Source organism: Fistularia commersonii, chromosome 24 (assembly GCF_037954325.1).
Source record: "Fistularia commersonii isolate RoL2024-O1a breed Wild chromosome 24, RoL_Fcom_v1.0, whole genome shotgun sequence".
In the NCBI taxonomy this organism is placed as follows: Eukaryota; Metazoa; Chordata; class Actinopteri; order Syngnathiformes; family Fistulariidae; genus Fistularia; species Fistularia commersonii.
Window position 1 is genome coordinate 7910434 of NC_141307.1, and position 15182 is coordinate 7925615.

General features: G+C 52.4%; 8 non-coding genes and 2 pseudogenes across 8 annotated transcripts; all 10 read right to left on the minus strand.

The window, feature by feature from the left end:
- Window positions 1-531: 531 nt before the first annotated feature.
- LOC147219931 (5S ribosomal RNA) lies at window positions 532-650 on the minus strand. Its single transcript, XR_015108502.1, has one exon. It is a non-coding gene; the product is annotated as a 5S ribosomal RNA (ribosomal RNA).
- Window positions 651-2043: 1393 nt separating this feature from the next.
- LOC147219932 (5S ribosomal RNA) lies at window positions 2044-2152 on the minus strand (annotated as a pseudogene).
- A 1392-nt stretch (window positions 2153-3544) lies between these two features.
- Window positions 3545-3663, minus strand: LOC147219933 (5S ribosomal RNA). Its single transcript, XR_015108642.1, has one exon. It is a non-coding gene; the product is annotated as a 5S ribosomal RNA (ribosomal RNA).
- Window positions 3664-5058: 1395 nt separating this feature from the next.
- LOC147219934 (5S ribosomal RNA) lies at window positions 5059-5177 on the minus strand. The gene has a single exon (XR_015108616.1). It is a non-coding gene; the product is annotated as a 5S ribosomal RNA (ribosomal RNA).
- A 1392-nt stretch (window positions 5178-6569) lies between these two features.
- LOC147219935 (5S ribosomal RNA) lies at window positions 6570-6688 on the minus strand. Its single transcript, XR_015108503.1, has one exon. It is a non-coding gene; the product is annotated as a 5S ribosomal RNA (ribosomal RNA).
- Window positions 6689-8080: 1392 nt separating this feature from the next.
- On the minus strand, window positions 8081-8189 carry LOC147219936 (5S ribosomal RNA; annotated as a pseudogene).
- Window positions 8190-9583: 1394 nt separating this feature from the next.
- On the minus strand, window positions 9584-9702 carry LOC147219937 (5S ribosomal RNA). Its single transcript, XR_015108504.1, has one exon. It is a non-coding gene; the product is annotated as a 5S ribosomal RNA (ribosomal RNA).
- Window positions 9703-11096: 1394 nt separating this feature from the next.
- On the minus strand, window positions 11097-11215 carry LOC147219938 (5S ribosomal RNA). The gene has a single exon (XR_015108505.1). It is a non-coding gene; the product is annotated as a 5S ribosomal RNA (ribosomal RNA).
- A 1395-nt stretch (window positions 11216-12610) lies between these two features.
- On the minus strand, window positions 12611-12729 carry LOC147219939 (5S ribosomal RNA). Its single transcript, XR_015108506.1, has one exon. It is a non-coding gene; the product is annotated as a 5S ribosomal RNA (ribosomal RNA).
- A 1392-nt stretch (window positions 12730-14121) lies between these two features.
- LOC147219940 (5S ribosomal RNA) lies at window positions 14122-14240 on the minus strand. The gene has a single exon (XR_015108507.1). It is a non-coding gene; the product is annotated as a 5S ribosomal RNA (ribosomal RNA).
- Between the last annotated feature and the right edge of the window lie 942 nt (window positions 14241-15182).

A 15182-nucleotide genomic window follows, 5' to 3' on the forward strand; every position in this document is an offset into this window, starting at 1 on the left:
TTCAACAACCAGACTCCTAGGAATATGATGAATGAATGGGGAAAAATGAAAGAGAGCCAAGGGTAGAAGCGCTGATTACTGGCGATCGCAAAAGGAGAAGAGACAAGTGTAAAAAGAAGCGAGGAGGGCATCGAAGAGGATGAGGAGTTCAAAGGCAGTGGGTCCTGATGACGTACCGTACATGTGGAGGCCTGGAAGTGCCTGGGAGAGCAAGCGGTACGGAGGTCAGCGGCTGGATTATTCAACAGCGAGAGGCACAAACGAGAGAAAAAGAAATTCAGCACGCATGGAGAAATACTGAACGGGGATGACGAGAAAGGCGGCGAGCGACGGACCGAGGCGGCGAGACAACGGAAAGTGACCGAACAAGGTAAGGCGGGGAACTATGACTGAGCGCGTGTCGCGCCGGGCTTCACGGTGACTCCGGTGGGACAGACACAAGGGAATGAGCGGCGTGTGTCCGTGTGTGAAATGTTGGCGCTCTTGAGAGACAGCACCTCCTGCTGTTGACAGAGGGAACGAACATGAAAAAGCTTACGGCACCTGGTATTCCCAGGCGGTCTCCCATCCAAGTACTAACCAGGCCCGACGCTGCTTGGCTTCCGAGATCAGACGAGATCGGGCGTGTTCAGGGTGGTATGGCCGTAAACGAGACTAGCCTAAGCGGAAGGGCATTTTATAAGCAGCCGTCCTCCGTCTTTTCCACCTCCAGTCATTTCCACATCTGTCAGGAGCTCCTTCTATTGCGTTTCCATGATTACAGCCAGTGGCACCCAAGGTTACTATAACCAAAAATCATCAGACACACTGCAACTTAGACTGCAGCCTAAGGTAAAGAGGGAGCTAGCAAAGGCCATACCAGGACTCAAATGCACGGCGGGACAGTTAATGACAAGAGAAAGAGAAAATTAAATAAAATACACATGGAAAAAGGAAGAGTACTACAGATGCAGTATTTGCGCCGAGAATGCTCATAGAGAAGTACAGAGAAGGCCGGCGGGAGCCGCATTGCCTATTTGTAAAACCTTGAAAAGTCATACGACAGGTTGCCAAGAGAGGAGCGCTGGTATCCTATGAGGAAGTCTGGAGCGGCAGAGAAGTGTGTTGCACTGGTGCAGGACATGTATGCTAGCTGGGAGACAGTTGTGCGGTGTGCTGTAAGACGGGACCAGAGAAGTTCAAGGTGGAAGCGGGACTCTGTTGGGGATAGGCCCTGAGCCCCTTCTTGTTCGCAACGCTGACGGACGGCCTGACGGATGAGGGTAGACGTGAATCTCCACGGACCGTGACCTTTGCAGATGCCGTTGTGATCTGTAGTGAGAGCAGAAAACAGGTGGAGGTCAAGATAAGATAAGATAAGACCTCCGTCTCGCCCCGGAGACGGAGGTCCCGGTGGAGGCCGATGTTCCTGCTTTACAAAAAAAAAACATGGCTGATGCATCTTCCGCATCTGCCCGGTCACGTGGTGCACGGCCCCCCGACAGGACGCCAAAGCATCAAAGTAAACCCAGGACTTCAACAACCAGACTCCTAGGAATATGATGAATGAATGGGGAAAAATGAAAGAGAGCCAAGGGTAGAAGCGCTGATTACTGGCGATCGCAAAAGGAGAAGAGACAAGTGTAAAAAGAAGCGAGGAGGGCATCGAAGAGGATGAGGAGTTCAAAGGCAGTGGGTCCTGATGACGTACCGTACATGTGGAGGCCTGGAAGTGCCTGGGAGAGCAAGCGGTACGGAGGTCAGCGGCTGGATTATTCAACAGCGAGAGGCACAAAGGAGAGAAAAAGAAATTCAGCACGCATGGAGAAATACTGAACGGGGATGACAAGAAAGGCGGCGAGCGACGGACCGAGGCGGCGAGACAACGGAAAGTGACCCGAAAGTAAGGCGGGGAACTATGACTGAGCGCGTGTCGCGCCGGGCTTCACGGTGACTCCGGTGGGACAGACACAAGGGAATGAGCGGCGTGTGTCCGTGTGTGAAATGTTGGCGCTCTTGAGAGACAGCACCTCCTGCTGTTGACAGAGGGAACGAACATGAAAAAGCTTACGGCACCTGGTATTCCAAGGCGGTCTCCCATCCAAGTACTAACCAGGCCCGATGCTGCTTGGTTTCCGAGATCAGACATGTTCAGGGTGGTATGGCCGTAAACGAGACTATCCTACGCGGAAGGGCTTTTTATAAGCAGCCGTCCTCCGTCTTTTCCACCTCCAGTCATTTCCACATCTGTCAGGAGCTCCTTCTATTGCGTTTCCATGATTACAGCCAGTGGCACCCAAGGTTACTATAACCAAAAATCATCAGACACAATGCAACTTAGACTGCAGCCTAAGGTAAAGAGGGAGCTAGCAAAGGCCATACCAGGACTCAAATGCACGGCGGGACAGTTAATGACAAGAGAAAGAGAAAATTAAATAAAATACACATGGAAAAAGGAAGAGTACTACAGATGCAGTATTTGCGCCGAGAATGCTCATAGAGAAGTACAGAGAAGGCCGGCGGGAGCCGCATTGCCTTTTTGTACACCTTGAAAAGTCATACGACAGGTTGCCAAGAGAGGAGCGCTGGTATCCTATGAGGAAATCTGGAGCGGCAGAGAAGTGTGTTGCACTGGTGCAGGACATGTATGCTAGCTGGGAGACAGTTGTGCGGTGTGCTGTAAGACGGGACCAGAGAAGTTCAAGGTGGAAGCGGGACTCTGTTGGGGATAGGCCCTGAGCCCCTTCTTGTTCGCAACGTTGACGGACGGCCTGACGGATGAGGGTAGACGTGAATCTCCACGGACCGTGACCTTTGCAGATGCCGTTGTGATCTGTAGTGAGAGCAGAAAACAGGTGGAGGTCAAGATAAGATAAGATAAGACTTCCGTCTCGCCCCGGAGACGGAGGTCCCGGTGGAGGCCGATGTTCCTGCTTTACAAAAAAAAAACATGGCTAATGCATCTTCCGCATCTGCCCGGTCACGTGGTGCACGGCCCCCCGACAGGACGCCAAAGCATCAAAGTAAACCCAGGACTTCAACAACCAGACTCCTAGGAATATGATGAATGAATGGGGAAAAATGAAAGAGAGCCAAGGGTAGAAGCGCTGATTACTGGCGATCGCAAAAGGAGAAGAGACAAGTGTAAAAAGAAGCGAGGAGGGCATCGAAGAGGATGAGGAGTTCAAAGGCAGTGGGTCCTGATGACGTACCGTACATGTGGAGGCCTGGAAGTGCCTGGGAGAGCAAGCGGTACGGAGGTCAGCGGCTGGATTATTCAACAGCGAGAGGCACAAACGAGAGAAAAAGAAATTCAGCACGCATGGAGAAATACTGAACGGGGATGACAAGAAAGGCGGCGAGCGACGGACCGAGGCGGCGAGACAACGGAAAGTGACCCGAAAGTAAGGCGGGGAACTATGACTGAGCGCGTGTCGCGCCGGGCTTCAGGGTGACTCCGGTGGGACAGACATAAGGGAATGAGCGGCGTGTTTCCTTGTGTGAAATGTTGGCGCTCTTGAGAGACAGCACCTCCTGCTGTTGACAGAGGGAACGAACATGAAAAAGCTTACGGCACCTGGTATTCCCAGGCGGTCTCCCATCCAAGTACTAACCAGGCCCGACGCTGCTTGGCTTCCGAGATCAGACGAGATCGGGCGTGTTCAAGGTGGTATGGCTGTAAACAAGACTAGCCTACGCGGAAGGGCATTTTATAAGCAGCCGTCCTCCGTCTTTTCCACCTCCAGTCATTTCCACATCTGTCAGGAGCTCCTTCTATTGCGTTTCCATGATTACAGCCAGTGGCACCCAAGGTTACTATAACCAAAAATCATCAGACACACTGCACCTTAGGCTGCAGCCTAAGGTAAAGAGGGAGCTAGCAAAGGCCATACCAGGACTCAAATGCACGGCGGGACAGTTAATGACAAGAGAAAGAGAAAATTAAATGAAATACACATGGAAAAAGGAAGAGTACTACAGATGCAGTATTTGCGCCGAGAATGCTCATAGAGAAGTACAGAGAAGGCCGGTGGGAGCCGCATTGCCTTTTTGTACACCTTGAAAAGTCATACGACAGGTTGCCAAGAGAGGAGCGCTGGTATCCTATGAGGAAATCTGGAGCGGCAGAGAAGTGTGTTGCACTGGTGCAGGACATGTATGCTAGCTGGGAGACAGTTGTGCGGTGTGCTGTAAGACGGGACCAGAGAAGTTCAAGGTGGAAGCGGGACTCTGTTGGGGATAGGCCCCTTAGCCCCTTCTTGTTCGCAACGGTGATGGACGGCCTGACGGATGAGGGTAGACGTGAATCTCCACGGACCGTGACCTTTGCAGATGCCGTTGTGATCTGTAGTGAGAGCAGAAAACAGGTGGAGGTCAAGATAAGATAAGATAAGACCTCCGTCTCGCCCCGGAGACGGAGGTCCCGGTGGAGGCCGATGTTCCTGCTTTACAAAAAAAAAACATGGCTGATGCATCTTCCGCATCTGCCCGGTCACGTGGTGCACGGCCCCCCGACAGGACGCCAAAGCATCAAAGTAAACCCAGGACTTCAACAACCAGACTCCTAGGAATATGATGAATGAATGGGGAAAAATGAAAGAGAGCCAAGGGTAGAAGCGCTGATTACTGGCGATCGCAAAAGGAGAAGAGACAAGTGTAAAAAGAAGCGAGGAGGGCATCGAAGAGGATAAGGAGTTCAAAGGCAGTGGGTCCTGATGACGTACCGTACATGTGGAGGCCTGGAAGTGCCTGGGAGAGCAAGCGGTACGGAGGTCAGCGGCTGGATTATTCAACAGCGAGAGGCACAAACGAGAGAAAAAGAAATTCAGCACGCATGGAGAAATACTGAACGGGGATGACGAGAAAGGCGGCGAGCGACGGACGGAGGTGGCGAGACAACGGAAAGTGACCGAACAAGGTAAGGCGGGGAACTATGACTGAGCGCGTGTCGCGCCGGGCTTCACGGTGACTCCGGTGGGGCAGACACAAGGGAATGAGCGGCGTGTGTCCGTGTGTGAAATGTTGGCGCTCTTGAGAGACAGCACCTCCTGCTGTTGACAGAGGGAACGAACATGAAAAAGCTTACGGCACCTGGTATTCCCAGGCGGTCTCCCATCCAAGTACTAACCAGGCCCGACGCTGCTTGGTTTCCGAGATCAGACGAGATCGGGCGTGTTCAGGGTGGTATGGCCGTAAACGAGACTAGCCTACGCGAAAGGGCATTTTATAAGCAGCCGTCCTCCGTCTTTTCCACCTCCAGTCATTTCCACATCTGTCAGGAGCTCCTTCTATTGCGTTTCCATGATTACAGCCAGTGGCACCCAAGGTTACTATAACCAAAAATCATCAGACACACTGCACCTTAGGCTGCAGCCTAAGGTAAAGAGGGAGCTAGCAAAGGCCATACCAGGACTCAAATGCACGGCGGGACAGTTAATGACAAGAGAAAGAGAAAATTAAATAAAATACACATGGAAAAAGGAAGAGTACTACAGATGCAGTATTTGCGCCGAGAATGCTCATAGAGAAGTACAGAGAAGGCCGGCGGGAGCCGCATTGCCTTTTTGTACACCTTGAAAAGTCATACGACAGGTTGCCAAGAGAGGAGCGCTGGTATCCTATGAGGAAGTCTGGAGCGGCAGAGAAGTGTGTTGCACTGGTGCAGGACATGTATGCTAGCTGGGAGACAGTTGTGCGGTGTGCTGTAAGACGGGACCAGAGAAGTTCAAGGTGGAAGCGGGACTCTGTTGGGGATAGGCCCTGAGCCCCTTCTTGTTCGCAACGCTGACGGACGGCCTGACGGATGAGGGTAGACGTGAATCTCCACGGACCGTGACCTTTGCAGATGCCGTTGTGATCTGTAGTGAGAGCAGAAAACAGGTGGAGGTCAAGATAAGATAAGATAAGACCTCCGTCTCGCCCCGGAGACGGAGGTCCCGGTGGAGGCCGATGTTCCTGCTTTACAAAAAAAAAACATGGCTGATGCATCTTCCACATCTGCCCGGTCACGTGGTGCACGGCCCCCCGACAGGACGCCAAAGCATCAAAGTAAACCCAGGACTTCAACAACCAGACTCCTAGGAATATGATGAATGAATGGGGAAAAATGAAAGAGAGCCAAGGGTAGAAGCGCTGATTACTGGCGATCGCAAAAGGAGAAGAGACAAGTGTAAAAAGAAGCGAGGAGGGCATCGAAGAGGATGAGGAGTTCAAAGGCAGTGGGTCCTGATGACGTACCGTACATGTGGAGGCCTGGAAGTGCCTGGGAGAGCAAGCGGTACGGAGGTCAGCGGCTGGATTATTCAACAGCGAGAGGCACAAACGAGAGAAAAAGAAATTCAGAGCGCATGGAGAAATACTGAACGGGGATGACAAGAAAGGCGGCGAGCGACGGACCGAGGCGGCGAGACAACGGAAAGTGACCCGAAAGTAAGGCGGGGAACTATGACTGAGCGCGTGTCGCGCCGGGCTTCACGGTGACTCCGGTGGGACAGACACAAGGGAATGAGCGGCGTGTGTCCGTGTGTGAAATGTTGGCGCTCTTGAGAGACAGCACCTCCTGCTGTTGACAGAGGGAACGAACATGAAAAAGCTTACGGCACCTGGTATTCCCAGGCGGTCTCCCATCCAAGTACTAACCAGGCCCGACGCTGCTTGGCTTCCGAGATCAGACGAGATCGGGCGTGTTCAGGGTGGTATGGCCGTAAACGAGACTAGCCTACGCGGAAGGGCATTTTATAAGCAGCCGTCCTCCGTCTTTTCCACCTCCAGTCATTTCCACATCTGTCAGGAGCTCCTTCTATTGCGTTTCCATGATTACAGCCAGTGGCACCCAAGGTTACTATAACCAAAAATCATCAGACACACTGCAACTTAGACTGCAGCCTAAGGTAAAGAGGGAGCTAGCAAAGGCCATACCAGGACTCAAATGCACGGCGGGACAGTTAATGACAAGAGAAAGAGAAAATTAAATAAAATACACATGGAAAAAGGAAGAGTACTACAGATGCAGTATTTGCGCCGAGAATGCTCATAGAGAAGTACAGAGAAGGCCGGCGGGAGCCGCATTGCCTATTTGTACACCTTGAAAAGTCATACGACAGGTTGCCAAGAGAGGAGCGCTGGTATCCTATGAGGAAGTCTGGAGCGGCAGAGAAGTGTGTTGCACTGGTGCAGGACATGTATGCTAGCTGGGAGACAGTTGTGCGGTGTGCTGTAAGACGGGACCAGAGAAGTTCAAGGTGGAAGCGGGACTCTGTTGGGGATAGGCCCTGAGCCCCTTCTTGTTCGCAACGCTGACGGACGGCCTGACGGATGAGGGTAGACGTGAATCTCCACGGACCGTGACCTTTGCAGATGCCGTTGTGATCTGTAGTGAGAGCAGAAAACAGGTGGAGGTCAAGATAAGATAAGATAAGACCTCCGTCTCGCCCCGGAGACGGAGGTCCCGGTGGAGGCCGATGTTCCTGCTTTACAAAAAAAAAACATGGCTGATGCATCTTCCGCATCTGCCCGGTCACGTGGTGCACGGCCCCCCGACAGGACGCCAAAGCATCAAAGTAAACCCAGGACTTCAACAACCAGACTCCTAGGAATATGATGAATGAATGGGGAAAAATGAAAGAGAGCCAAGGGTAGAAGCGCTGATTACTGGCGATCGCAAAAGGAGAAGAGACAAGTGTAAAAAGAAGCGAGGAGGGCATCGAAGAGGATGAGGAGTTCAAAGGCAGTGGGTCCTGATGACGTACCGTACATGTGGAGGCCTGGAAGTGCCTGGGAGAGCAAGCGGTACGGAGGTCAGCGGCTGGATTATTCAACAGCGAGAGGCACAAAGGAGAGAAAAAGAAATTCAGCACGCATGGAGAAATACTGAACGGGGATGACAAGAAAGGCGGCGAGCGACGGACCGAGGCGGCGAGACAACGGAAAGTGACCCGAAAGTAAGGCGGGGAACTATGACTGAGCGCGTGTCGCGCCGGGCTTCACGGTGACTCCGGTGGGACAGACACAAGGGAATGAGCGGCGTGTGTCCGTGTGTGAAATGTTGGCGCTCTTGAGAGACAGCACCTCCTGCTGTTGACAGAGGGAACGAACATGAAAAAGCTTACGGCACCTGGTATTCCAAGGCGGTCTCCCATCCAAGTACTAACCAGGCCCGATGCTGCTTGGCTTCCGAGATCAGACGTGTTCAGGGTGGTATGGCCGTAAACGAGACTATCCTACGCGGAAGGGCTTTTTATAAGCAGCCGTCCTCCGTCTTTTCCACCTCCAGTCATTTCCACATCTGTCAGGAGCTCCTTCTATTGCGTTTCCATGATTACAGCCAGTGGCACCCAAGGTTACTATAACCAAAAATCATCAGACACACTGCAACTTAGACTGCAGCCTAAGGTAAAGAGGGAGCTAGCAAAGGCCATACCAGGACTCAAATGCACGGCGGGACAGTTAATGACAAGAGAAAGAGAAAATTAAATAAAATACACATGGAAAAAGGAAGAGTACTACAGATGCAGTATTTGCGCCGAGAATGCTCATAGAGAAGTACAGAGAAGGCCGGCGGGAGCCGCATTGCCTTTTTGTACACCTTGAAAAGTCATACGACAGGTTGCCAAGAGAGGAGCGCTGGTATCCTATGAGGAAATCTGGAGCGGCAGAGAAGTGTGTTGCACTGGTGCAGGACATGTATGCTAGCTGGGAGACAGTTGTGCGGTGTGCTGTAAGACGGGACCAGAGAAGTTCAAGGTGGAAGCGGGACTCTGTTGGGGATAGGCCCTGAGCCCCTTCTTGTTCGCAACGTTGACGGACGGCCTGACGGATGAGGGTAGACGTGAATCTCCACGGACCGTGACCTTTGCAGATGCCGTTGTGATCTGTAGTGAGAGCAGAAAACAGGTGGAGGTCAAGATAAGATAAGATAAGACTTCCGTCTCGCCCCGGAGACGGAGGTCCCGGTGGAGGCCGATGTTCCTGCTTTACAAAAAAAAAACATGGCTGATGCATCTTCCGCATCTGCCCGGTCACGTGGTGCACGGCCCCCCGACAGGACGCCAAAGCATCAAAGTAAACCCAGGACTTCAACAACCAGACTCCTAGGAATATGATGAATGAATGGGGAAAAATTAAAGAGAGCCAAGGGTAGAAGCGCTGATTACTGGCGATCGCAAAAGGAGAAGAGACAAGTGTAAAAAGAAGCGAGGAGGGCATCGAAGAGGATGAGGAGTTCAAAGGCAGTGGGTCCTGATGACGTACCGTACATGTGGAGGCCTGGAAGTGCCTGGGAGAGCAAGCGGTACGGAGGTCAGCGGCTGGATTATTCAACAGCGAGAGGCACAAACGAGAGAAAAAGAAATTCAGCACGCATGGAGAAATACTGAACGGGGATGACGAGAAAGGCGGCGAGCGACGGACGGAGGTGGCGAGACAACGGAAAGTGACCGAACAAGGTAAGGCAGGGAACTATGACTGAGCGCGTGTCGCGCCGGGCTTCACGGTGACTCCGGTGGGACAGACATAAGGGAATGAGCGGCGTGTGTCCGTATGTGAAATGTTGGCGCTCTTGAGAGACAGCACCTCCTGCTGTTGACAGAGGGAACGAACATGAAAAAGCTTACGGCACCTGGTATTCCCAGGCGGTCTCCCATCCAAGTACTAACCAGGCCCGACGCTGCTTGGCTTCCGAGATCAGACGAGATCGGGCGTGTTCAGGGTGGTATGGCCGTAAACAAGACTAGCCTACGCGGAAGGGCATTTTATAAGCAGCCGTCCTCCGTCTTTTCCACCTCCAGTCATTTCCACATCTGTCAGGAGCTCCTTCTATTGCGTTTCCATGATTACAGCCAGTGGCACCCAAGGTTACTATAACCAAAAATCATCAGACACACTGCACCTTAGGCTGCAGCCTAAGGTAAAGAGGGAGCTAGCAAAGGCCATACCAGGACTCAAATGCACAGCGGGACAGTTAATGACAAGAGAAAGAGAAAATTAAATAAAATACACATGGAAAAAGGAAGAGTACTACAGATGCAGTATTTGCGCCGAGAATGCTCATAGAGAAGTACAGAGAAGGCCGGCGGGAGCCGCATTGCCTTTTTGTACACCTTGAAAAGTCATACGACAGGTTGCCAAGAGAGGAGCGCTGGTATCCTATGAGCAAGTCTGGAGCGGCAGAGAAGTGTGTTGCACTGGTGCAGGACATGTATGCTAGCTGGGAGACAGTTGTGCGGTGTGCTGTAAGACGGGACCAGAGAAGTTCAAGGTGGAAGCGGGACTCTGTTGGGGATAGGTCCCTTAGCCCCTTCTTGTTCGCAACGGTGACGGACGGCCTGACGGATGAGGGTAGACGTGAATCTCCACGGACCGTGACCTTTGCAGATGCCGTTGTGATCTGTAGTGAGAGCAGAAAACAGGTGGAGGTCAAGATAAGATAAGATAAGACCTCCGTCTCGCCCCGGAGACAGAGGTCCCGGTGGAGGCCGATGTTCCTGCTTTACAAAAAAAAACATGGCTGATGCATCTTCCGCATCTGCCCGGTCACGTGGTGCACGGCCCCCCGACAGGACGCCAAAGCATCAAAGTAAACCCAGGACTTCAACAACCAGACTCCTAGGAATATGATGAATGAATGGGGAAAAATGAAAGAGAGCCAAGGGTAGAAGCGCTGATTACTGGCGATCGCAAAAGGAGAAGAGACAAGTGTAAAAAGAAGCGAGGAGGGCATCGAAGAGGATGAGGAGTTCAAAGGCAGTGGGTCCTGATGACGTACCGTACATGTGGAGGCCTGGAAGTGCCTGGGAGAGCAAGCGGTACGGAGGTCAGCGGCTGGATTATTCAACAGCGAGAGGCACAAACGAGAGAAAAAGAAATTCAGCACGCATGGAGAAATACTGAACGGGGATGACGAGAAAGGCGGCGAGCGACGGACGGAGGTGGCGAGACAACGGAAAGTGACCGAACAAGGTAAGGCGGGGAACTATGACTGAGCGCGTGTCGCGCCGGGCTTCACGGTGACTCCGGTGGGACAGACACAAGGGAATGAGCGGCGTGTGTCCGTGTGTGAAATGTTGCCGCTCTTGAGAGACAGCACCTCCTGCTGTTGACAGAGGGAACGAACATGAAAAAGCTTACGGCACCTGGTATTCCCAGGCGGTCTCCCATCCAAGTACTAACCAGGCCCGACGCTGCTTGGCTTCCGAGATCAGACGAGATCGGGCGTGTTCAGGGTGGTATGGCCGTAAACGAGACTAGCCTACGCGGAAGGGCATTTTATAAGCAGCCGTCCTCCGTCTTTTCCACCTCCAGTCATTTCCACATCTGTCAGGAGCTCCTTCTATTGCGTTTCCATGATTACAGCCAGTGGCACCCAAGGTTACTATAACCAAAAATCATCAGACACACTGCACCTTAGGCTGCAGCCTAAGGTAAAGAGGGAGCTAGCAAAGGCCATACCAGGACTCAAATGCACGGCGGGACAGTTAACGACAAGAGAAAGAGAAAATTAAATAAAATACACATGGAAAAAGGAAGAGTACTACAGATGCAGTATTTGCGCCGAGAATGCTCATAGAGAAGTACAGAGAAGGCCGGCGGGAGCCGCATTGCCTTTTTGTACACCTTGAAAAGTCATACGACAGGTTGCCAAGAGAGGAGCGCTGGTATCCTATGAGGAAGTCTGGAGCGGCAGAGAAGTGTGTTGCACTGGTGCAGGACATGTATGCTAGCTGGGAGACAGTTGTGCGGTGTGCTGTAAGACGGGACCAGAGAAGTTCAAGGTGGAAGCGGGACTCTGTTGGGGATAGGCCCCTTAGCCCCTTCTTGTTCGCAACGGTGACGGACGGCCTGACGGATGGGGGTAGACTTGAATCTCCACGGACCGTGACCTTTGCAGATGCCGTTGTGATCTGTAGTGAGAGCAGAAAACAGGTGGAGGTCAAGATAAGATAAGATAAGACCTCCGTCTCGCCCCGGAGACGGAGGTCCCGGTGGAGGCCGATGTTCCTGCTTTACAAAAAAAAAACATGGCTGATGCATCTTCCGCATCTGCCCGGTCACGTGGTGCACGGCCCCCCGACAGGACGCCAAAGCATCAAAGTAAACCCAGGACTTCAACAACCAGACTCCTAGGAATATGATGAATGAATGGGGAAAAATGAAAGAGAGCCAAGGGTAGAAGCGCTGATTACTGGCGATCGCAAAAGGAGAAGAGACAAGTGTAAAAAGAAGCGAGGAGGGCATCGAAGAGGATGAGGAGTTCAAAGGCAGTGGGTCCTGATGACGTACCGTACATGTGGAGGCCTGGAAGTGCCTGGGAGAGCAAGCGGTACGGAGGTCAGCGGCTGGATTATTCAACAGCGAGAGGCACAAACGAGAGAAAAAGAAATTCAGCACGCATGGAGAAATATTGAACGGGGATGACGAGAAAGGCGGCGAGCGACGGACGGAGGTGTCGAGACAACGGAAAGTGACCGAACAAGGTAAGGCGGGGAACTATGACTGAGCGCGTGTCGCGCCGGGCTTCACGGTGACTCCGGTGGGACAGACACAAGGGAATGAGCGGCGTGTGTCCGTGTGTGAAATGTTGGCGCTCTTGAGAGACAGCACCTCCTGCTGTTGACAGAGGGAACGAACATGAAAAAGCTTACGGCACCTGGTATTCCCAGGCGGTCTCCCATCCAAGTACTAACCAGGCCCGACGCTGCTTGGCTTCCGAGATCAGACGAGATCGGGCGTGTTCAGGGTGGTATGGCCGTAAACGAGACTAGCCTACGCGGAAGGGCATTTTATAAGCAGCCGTCCTCCGTCTTTTCCACCTCCAAATTTCCACATCTGTCAGGAGCTCCTTCTATTGCGTTTCCATGATTACAGCCAGTGGCACCCAAGGTTACTATAACCAAAAATCATCAGACACACTGCACCTTAGGCTGCAGCCTAAGGTAAAGAGGGAGCTAGCAAAGGCCATACCAGGACTCAAATGCACGGCGGGACAGTTAATGACAAGAGAAAGAGAAAATTAAATAAAATACACATGGAAAAAGGAAGAGTACTACAGATGCAGTATTTGCGCCGAGCATGCTCATAGAGAAGTACAGAGAAGGCCGGCGGGAGCCGCATTGCCTTTTTGTACACCTTGAAAAGTCATACGACAGGTTGCCAAGAGAGGAGCGCTGGTATCCTATGAGGAAGTCTGGAGCGGCAGAGAAGTGTGTTGCACTGGTGCAGGACATGTATGCTAGCTGGGAGACAGTTGTGCGGTGTGCTGTAAGACGGGACCAGAGAAGTTCAAGGTGGAAGCGGGACTCTGTTGGGGATAGGCCCTGAGCCCCTTCTTGTTCGCAACGCTGACGGACGGCCTGACGGATGAGGGTAGACGTGAATCTCCACGGACCGTGACCTTTGCAGATGCCGTTGTGATCTGTAGTGAGAGCAGAAAACAGGTGGAGGTCAAGATAAGATAAGATAAGACTTCCGTCTCGCCCCGGAGACGGAGGTCCCGGTGGAGGCCGATGTTCCTGCTTTACAAAAAAAAAACATGGCTGATGCATCTTCCGCATCTGCCCGGTCACGTGGTGCACGGCCCCCCGACAGGACGCCAAAGCATCAAAGTAAACCCAGGACTTCAACAACCAGACTCCTAGGAATATGATGAATGAATGGGGAAAAATTAAAGAGAGCCAAGGGTAGAAGCGCTGATTACTGGCGATCGCAAAAGGAGAAGAGACAAGTGTAAAAAGAAGCGAGGAGGGCATCGAAGAGGATGAGGAGTTCAAAGGCAGTGGGTCCTGATGACGTACCGTACATGTGGAGGCCTGGAAGTGCCTGGGAGAGCAAGCGGTACGGAGGTCAGCGGCTGGATTATTCAACAGCGAGAGGCACAAACGAGAGAAAAAGAAATTCAGCACGCATGGAGAAATACTGAACGGGGATGACGAGAAAGGCGGCGAGCGACGGACGGAGGTGGCGAGACAACGGAAAGTGACCGAACAAGGTAAGGCAGGGAACTATGACTGAGCGCGTGTCGCGCCGGGCTTCACGGTGACTCCGGTGGGACAGACATAAGGGAATGAGCGGCGTGTGTCCGTATGTGAAATGTTGGCGCTCTTGAGAGACAGCACCTCCTGCTGTTGACAGAGGGAACGAACATGAAAAAGCTTACGGCACCTGGTATTCCCAGGCGGTCTCCCATCCAAGTACTAACCAGGCCCGACGCTGCTTGGCTTCCGAGATCAGACGAGATCGGGCGTGTTCAGGGTGGTATGGCCGTAAACAAGACTAGCCTACGCGGAAGGGCATTTTATAAGCAGCCGTCCTCCGTCTTTTCCACCTCCAGTCATTTCCACATCTGTCAGGAGCTCCTTCTATTGCGTTTCCATGATTACAGCCAGTGGCACCCAAGGTTACTATAACCAAAAATCATCAGACACACTGCACCTTAGGCTGCAGCCTAAGGTAAAGAGGGAGCTAGCAAAGGCCATACCAGGACTCAAATGCACAGCGGGACAGTTAATGACAAGAGAAAGAGAAAATTAAATAAAATACACATGGAAAAAGGAAGAGTACTACAGATGCAGTATTTGCGCCGAGAATGCTCATAGAGAAGTACAGAGAAGGCCGGCGGGAGCCGCATTGCCTTTTTGTACACCTTGAAAAGTCATACGACAGGTTGCCAAGAGAGGAGCGCTGGTATCCTATGAGCAAGTCTGGAGCGGCAGAGAAGTGTGTTGCACTGGTGCAGGACATGTATGCTAGCTGGGAGACAGTTGTGCGGTGTGCTGTAAGACGGGACCAGAGAAGTTCAAGGTGGAAGCGGGACTCTGTTGGGGATAGGTCCCTTAGCCCCTTCTTGTTCGCAACGGTGACGGACGGCCTGACGGATGAGGGTAGACGTGAATCTCCACGGACCGTGACCTTTGCAGATGCCGTTGTGATCTGTAGTGAGAGCAGAAAACAGGTGGAGGTCAAGATAAGATAAGATAAGACCTCCGTCTCGCCCCGGAGACGGAGGTCCCGGTGGAGGCCGATGTTCCTGCTTTACAAAAAAAAACATGGCTGATGCATCTTCCGCATCTGCCCGGTCACGTGGTGCACGGCCCCCCGACAGGACGCCAAAGCATCAAAGTAAACCCAGGACTTCAACAACCAGACTCCTAGGAATATGATGAATGAATGGGGAAAAATGAAAGAGAGCCAAGGGTAGAAGCGCTGATTAC